Here is an 8237-nt window from a genome sequence, read left to right as displayed (position 1 = left end):
TGGATTTAGCCTGGGTCTATAGTCACTAATCCTTGGCATAAACAATACAAAAATTAATAAACTCTCCCCAGAGATTAAAATGTCTAATAGTGACTATGTATTAATTGCAGTATTGTTTCACAGGTGTCCTTTTGTTTAGTAAGCCTCTTCTGAAGGCACCCAACTGTTTTAATCACTCCTTTTTAAAAAACTAAGATTAAAACTGCACAAATGGTGGATATACGTATCATAGATCTTTTGGGAACAGATTCCAAGAAATCAGTTTAAGAAATGAACTGAAAAATGTGTATTGTCTGCTCTCGACTGTTTGCTCTGGTGCCCTTGTGCAGTCTAAAATCTCTGATTTAAGTAAATATTTATACCTATGTTGCTCTCCCAAGGGTTACAGGTATTACAACATTAAGGTGTAGATTTGGCCAGAATCCAATGATAAAGTTCTATTAATGGAAGTAATTCTGTCAACCTAACTGAGAGGATGCCATTCCCTTTCCTGCATTCCTTTTATGTCTTTAAGATCTGCTCCAAGAACCAGAGAAATACTCTAGAATAGATTTTGGAGAAGCTGGAAGATTTGGGGAAGGAAGAAGAAGAAGATCTGAAGGGAGGTAAGTGAGGGGATTGCAGGGGAAGAGGAAGATAGATAATTTAACTAAAAATATGGGACAGCCAGAATGGCGTAGTGGTTTGAGTGTTTGACTGCGACTCTGGAGACCAGGGTTTGATTCCCAGATCAGCCATGAAGCCCACTGGGTGGGTGACCTTGGGCAAGTCATATGCTCTCAAGCTGAAGGAAAAACAATGGCAAACTTCCTCTGAACAAATCTTGCCAAGAAAACCCCATGATGGGGTCACCATAAGTCAGAAATGACTTGAAGGCATACAACAACAATAAGGAAAGCTTTGGGCCTATTTAATTTAGGAAATATAAATAAGTGGAGGATAATGAAAGTAGTATAAAGTTATAGAAGTGGGTGAAAGAGTTCATAAGGAGTTTTTCTCTCTTATGTAATATCAGAATGTTGAATTATTCAATGAAATTGAGTAGGTGCATGGTGTCCCACTCCCTGGAAGCTTCCCATCTGGTCTCCATCATTGCCTTTGATTCCAAGGGCACTTCTCATTGCACTATTAGTACTGCTCCCATTCTGAGCAGTGACATGTCCAAAGGGCTTTTAAATTCATCCCCTGCCCCCAGAGAAAATTATATTCTGCCCTCATTTTCTTTTTCATACACTTCACTTTTCCATTGAGTAATCACAAAATAGAGGCATAGTAAATGGGAGGAAAAATTCCATGCTGCAATTAACAGATGTTTTTAATCACTAGAGGGAGCACGAAGGAGGAATTAAACCTGATGGTTACACTTCTCTTTAAGGGCCATGCAAATGTGATTACTGCCCTTCTGGATAAACAGACTTTGTGGTTTTTGTGACCACAAATGCAGTGCATCTCTTGGAAGGTGAAGAATATTTCCAAACGTGACTCTCTTTTCCTTTTTGCTTGAGGCATAAAGGCAGTACAGTGGGCACAAGAGGCAACCACATCAGCTTGACCAAGACAGAGAAGATAACTTCAGGTGTCCACCATGTTCCGGGATTTTAGCAACACAAGGACATACTTCTTCAAAGATGCCAGCAAGAGATAATAGGTCTTAGGATGACCACAGCCTTGAACACAAACACCACCAAACTACCAGGTGTATCTTCAGGACAAAATGGGCTGAAGATGGCCTGACAAGACAGACAGTAGACTCTTCTGATTCTGCTGCAGCGGCGGATGAATAGGAACTGCTGTTGGTTTCAGCAAGAATTCTCCTATACAGGCTGCTGGAGGTGGGGCAGTGCTACTGCCAACATACATATATATTGCTCTAGAAGTTTCAGAAAGATGCACTCACTGCACAGGTGCATGATAACCCATTTGTGTGAGTTCACAGATGACCACTTGAAAAACTATAGTTACAGGTATGCAACATGTCCTAATCATGTAGAAAGAAATAGGAAACTAGGAAATAACTGAGCTTTTGTATCCTTGTGATAGCCCAGTTTTCCATTTTATTTTTCTTTATTATACTGCCTGGATGTTAAGTGCTTTTCCTTTGCACAGAACATTTGAAACTTAAATTACTTTTTATCTCAGGCACATGTGTGCCCTGCTATTCAAAATCATGTCAAGGCAAATAGAAGCCAAATCCAGTTTATCCAATTATGTGCAGGATTTTTTAAAAAATCATTGTAGCATTAAATGGTGGTGAAAACAAATACAAAAAACTATTTATGTGTTACCTGAATAAAGAGCTATTCACTGTGTTGCTTTGCTACATGCCTCCATAGGTAGCATGCATTCGTATGAGGCTTGGGCATCATTTTTACCATGCAGTGCTGAAATTTCAAGGGAGCTTGAAGGGTAATCTTCCCCTTCTCTATTGCAATAGCAAATGTTTTAGGAGTCTACAGAGGGCATGTTGGCCTAAATACCCTTAGGTCAACAAATTCTGTCTGATCCTGGATTCTAAGCAGGGTCATTCTTGGTTAGCACATGGAAGGGAGACCACCAACAAATATCAGGTGCTGTAGGCTATATTTCAGAGAAAGGAACTGGCAAAACCAGAGTATTTCTTCCCTAGGAAAACCCTATGAAATTAAATTTGCAGGTGACTTGTAGGCATATACGCACATACAGGCCTGGTCTACACTAGGGGCAAAAGTCCAAATGGACTCTTGCCCCACGCCCACCCTGGAGCCACCCTGTATATCTTTTTGTCTGCTGGGGCAGTGAGTAGATTTCCTACACAACCCACCCATTTTAAAAAGATTTTTAAGGCGTGTAGACAAGCCCACAGAGAGGGTATGATCTGGCTAAAATGGGAGGGGGGGTAGTGCAAGACTTGTAGATTTCCAGTCTACTCAATCATTCCACCCACCCCATCACAAATTTGACTGTTACTACCACAAATAAGCATATCTCTGTATATCCATGTCTGAAGAAGCAGGCATCATACCTATAACTCTTCTGCTCCCTTTTAATAGTAATCAGATGGCCTGAGGCTCTACATCCTAGCTTTACATTACGGGGAAAGTTGTTAAGGTTAGAATGCCACCCTATGCATTGCTATGTGTAAAACATGCCTAGTGGGGCTATGCATGGAGGAACCCACAGTCTCCATCCGTATCAAAAGGTATTGCATATAAAGCAACTGGAACTATTGCTCAAGTTATCAGCATTATTGGTATCAGCCCAATATTCTTATTGCTTCTTTTCTGAATTTTAAATAAATCAGTTTTTTGCTTTTCTTTGATATCAAACTGCTTTCAACTTAGCTCAAAACTTCTAACTCCATTTTTAATGCCTGCTTTTGTTTGTGTTAAAAATAAAGCATGGACTTGATTGGATGATGCCAGCTCTGATATTCTTGGTTTGGATTGCTCAAGATGATGGTTATGCCTTTCCCCCTGTGCTTCAGAGAGAAGGAAAGAGTTACACTTTCCTGTCCTTTTTTATTCAAGAAGCTGAAATAATATACTAGGCATGAAAGCATGTATCGCATGTTAAGAGTTAATTCAAGACTCCATCCACTCCTGTGTCTGAATACCACACGGGTTTCTTAAGAAGAATATCTTTGGGGGGGGGGGGATATACAGTAGCATATAAAAACAGTCCCAGTTTCTAGGTTGATGCAAACAAGAAAAGTATCTTTTAAAATTACAAATTTTAGAATCCCATAGAAATACCTTGTGGCTCTATTCAACTCTAAAATTTGAGTAATTACTACTGCAAATGACTGACTATTACTTTTCAGTCTTTATATCTTTATAAGTTTATATATCTGCATGCTAAGCCTCTTGAGTATCTAAATTGAATTTAACTTACATGTGGAAGGGTAGCTGTGTATATGGCCAGAAGAGGGAGCTCTGGATTAAGTAATAACAGGAGGTAAAACTATAGATTGGGCAAGAAATATTCTTGTTTCTGAGCGCACACTAAGTAGTTTTCATGGCATAAAGGAAAAACTAAAGATCTTTATTCTGTTTTTGAGGTGATACCAAGCGGCACTTCCTTGGGGATTCAGCAAGTGTTTGTCATTTGGCAACTGACATCAGTGGAATTACAGCTGGCTCTCGGTATCCCCAGATTTCGCCATCCACAGCTTGAAAATATGCCACCACCACCCCAAAAAAAATCCAAAAAGCAAACCTTGACTTTGCCATTTTAGGTAAGGGACTTCATTTTACTATGTCATTGTTTATACTGGGACTTGAGCATCAACAGATTTGGGTCTCCATGAGGGGTCCTGAAACCAAACCCCAGCAAATACCCAGGAGCCAATGTATCTGAGACAAATTGCAATCTGACTCTAGTATAGCTACTTAACATGGTATAATTAATTGATGACTAATCAGTGTCCTTTGAAATACAGTATTAGTATCATTTGGGAGAAGCCCATATTGCAAAGGCCACTGTTCTAAATAACAGTGCGTGAAGCTCTTGTTCTCTGGCCTGGTGCCATTGATGAAGTCAATTTATGTCTTTGTCAACAAACGACCATTGTTAAAACTGGACTTGCTACTTTATTTCCATACACAAAAGATTTTGAATTTGAATTGACATTCTCACATACCTATGGCATATATATGCCTGTTCCTGGCTTCCACTCCACCAAATGCATCTGAGGAAGTAGACTGAAGTCTACAAAAGCTCATGCTGCCACTTCCTTCTTTCAGTTAATCTCAAAGGTGCTACAAGATCTCTCTGCATACTGATTCTACAGACTAACACAACTATATCTTTGAAGACAACTTATATATACATTTTATCATTTTACTGGAAAGCTATAATAAATATGGGGGAGGGGGTTGGAAGCTTTCTGCCTTTCATACTTTACATGCATGGCTCAAACATGGGTAAGATTAAGCTAATGAAATGTAGAATACTGCTCCTTTTCAAATTGCAGCCTTAGTCGTTCATTTGTTGTTGTGTGCCTTAAGTCATTTTTAACTCTAAAACCTGATTATTTACTTCTGAAAATGACTGGCTATTGATTTTCAGTCTTTACGTCTTCACCCAAATCCGTGGATGCTCATGCCCTTACAAACAATGACATAGTAAAATGAAATCTCTTACATAAAATGGCAAAGTAAAGGTTTGCTTTTGGGATTTTTTTTTGGGGGGGGAGGACAATGCTGAGGTGACTTTATCGCAGGGTTTTCTTGGCAAGATTTGTTCAGAGAGATTTGCCCTTCCCTTCATCTGAGGCTGAGAGAATGTGATTTGGCTAAAGTTGGTTTCCATGGCTGAGCAGAGATCAGAATCTTGATCTCCAGAGTCACAGTCCAATGCTCAAACTGACTACAGCTTAATATGGGGAAATTTAAAAACTGAATTTTACTGTCAGTATATGTGGAAAGATTATCCTTCTTCTGAGAAAATACCTTTTTTATTTCTCATTTCAACTTTTAAGTCTCCCCCCCCCCCACAGTGAAACAGTGTTATTACTCATTAATCTTATTAATAACCAGGATTAAGCTCTAAGACTGCAAACTATGTTTGTTCTAAGATGGGAGATGGAGGGAACCCCACATTCTGTCTTGGGACCCAATGCCTGAATTATTTATGGAATGAAGTATTTATTCATTTATGGCAGGCTGCCACGATTTTTTGTGTCTGTATTTGCAGGCTTGAGCTAAATGTTTATTAAGGTCACCAAATGAATCTCCACAAAGTATTTGTTGTTGTTCTTCGATGCCTTCAAGCCATGTCTGACTTATGGCTACTCTAAGGCAAATATATTCCAGGGTTTTCTTGGCAAGTTTCTTCAGAGGGGGTTTGCCATTGCCATCTTCTGCATTTGAGAGAGTGTGACTTGCCCAAGGTTACCCAGTGGGTTTCCATGGCCAAGCCAAGATTTGAACCCTGCTCTTCAGAGTCATAATCCAATTATCAAACCACTACATCATACAGTACTGACCTCCTCACAAAGCATACCATTTACTTGCTACTCCATGTGAGATTGCTGGGCGCATGTGTTTGGTCACACCTCACAGGTAATGGTATACTGAGAGAAACTAGTGTGCTGAGGGAGGCTGGGTATGAGGAAAAAAAGAGAATGCAGTGGTAAATCTGCATCATGGCTGTGGGAGCTGTATGAAGATTACTGTAACACTCATTTCTTCACTGTGTACAAGTGTTTGCCCAAGTCATGAAATAAATATGTTTTTTGCTGTTGCTCTTATTCCATGGTCCTCTGAAGTTCACTAGACCTTACCTCCAGATCTGTCCCAAATTCTACCTAATGGTCCCACCCATATAATAGAATGTTTTAAATCCAAGAGTGATAACCATGCCATTGACAACTAGTGACATGAAATTCACTTTTTGTCATGGCCAGCCAAGATGAGCTCTTGGAGGATGAGCCTCCTCCAGAGCAAGGGCTGATTGAGGCTACGCCAGGTGTTAGTTCTACTCTGCCAGGCCCCAGCTGTGCTTCCCCAGCCCCAGAGCAGGAGGTCCAACCAGGTCCTAGTGCTGAGGAGAGGCCTCCTATGGTGCCACAGCCTGCAAGAGACGAGGCTTGCCTGCAGGTGCCTTCTTATCAAGAGAGACGGGCCGAGAGTGCTTGCAGGCGCAGATCCAGAAGGATTGCAGAAAGACAATTAGCAAACCAGCTTCAGGTGGCTTGAGGGAGAGTTTCCCTGATTTAAGTGGGAGAGAGGCTTGAATTTGTTGCATGAGCCCTTGGTGTGATTGCTGTCGCTCTAGCTCCTGACATCTTGCTACCTTGTTATCTTGACCTCGGACCGGACCTTTGTTACCTCTTGGCTATTGTGACCTTGGACTGTTATGACCACGCTGCTTTCTGGCTTCCTGACTTCGGCTCATCTTTCGGTACGCTTGACTTTCTGTAACCCCGACATCGGCTTGTTTCCTCGGCTTGCTCTTGGACTGTTTCTCCACAAGGTTTGTTTTGCTTACATGTGTTGGCTGAAGGCTTGGTTATCAGCATAAGTCAGAGATTGCTGGCAGCAATCCCGGACACTTTTGATCTGACAGGCCCTTTTTCTAGAATGCAGAAAGCAGTCAGAAGCCTCTGAATTGTTGGGACAGCAGCATGTGGAGAGGCAAAATGTAATGTTTCCTGAGCTTCCAAACTGCAATTTATGGTGATGTTATGAATGAGATCTCCAAGGGCTTGTCTACATCGGGGGGGAAACACCAAACTTGCCTTGATGGCAGTCCTCATGATTTATGGCTACTTTGGGGGAGATATTGCAGTTTTGGGCCCTTAATTTGACTTTGTTCCAGACTAAGTTCCCTGTGAGAGCCTGCCTAGTGCACCATCGCTTCTGCTGAGGTCAGAATGGGGCCTTTCCCAGAAACCCCAGAGTGATCTCGGCTTTTTGTTGGTGGTGGTAGTGGTGTGTGCACAGTTGCATCAAGACTGATTCAGCCCAAGCCATTATCAACATGCGAAGAGCCATGCCATTCCCTTTCCCCACACTGAGCAATGCTTGGAATGGGGATGGCCTGCTTTTGGAGCCACTCACGGACAGAAGCTCTGTGTAAAGTCTGTCCAGTGTGCTACCACTTCTGCTAGGACAGAAACAGCCACCCAGACATGTGATCAACAAGGAGTCCAGGTGCCAGTTTCTGTCCTCAGCAGAAGCAACATAATGCCTACAAGGAAGCAACAGCTCTGAAAACAGGCTCCCTGTGACAGTCTGTCCAGGGCACCGTTGCTTCTGTTGAGGTCAGAATGGCACAACTGTGCTGTTAACAAGCAAGGAGTAGATCTATGCATTGTCAGCCTGGCTGGTCCATTTCCATGATAGTTTGGCCCCGGTACTTGGTCACCATTGTGGATGTTCTGGGGCCAGTTTTGGTCATAATGTTCTGGACTGGCCCCAGCTTAAGCAGCCAATGTAGGCATCCCATCCTCAATTGATCTGCTCAGGTCTTCCAGACTCTGGGCTGTGATAACTTTGGTTGAGACTATCCACCTGCAATGTAATCTTCCTCTTTTCCTACTGACTTCTACTTTACCATTTCTAGGGAGTCATGCCTTCTCATGATAAGGCCAAAGCTCGACAACCTCTGTTTAGTTATTTTGGCTTCTAGGGATATCTCAGGATTGATTTCCTCTAGGATCTATTTATTTGTCTTTTTAACAATCCATAGTATCCATAAAATTTTTCTCCAACACCAAATCTCAAATTACTTCTCCCATACTTTGCAAAGAACAG

This window comes from Sceloporus occidentalis, unplaced genomic scaffold, assembly GCF_023333645.1.
Source record: "Sceloporus occidentalis isolate IW3139 unplaced genomic scaffold, rSceOcc1.0.p SCAF_5, whole genome shotgun sequence".
In the NCBI taxonomy this organism is placed as follows: domain Eukaryota; kingdom Metazoa; phylum Chordata; class Lepidosauria; order Squamata; family Phrynosomatidae; genus Sceloporus; species Sceloporus occidentalis.
The sequence above is the reverse complement of the archived record's forward strand: the minus strand, read 5'-3'. Positions refer to the sequence as shown.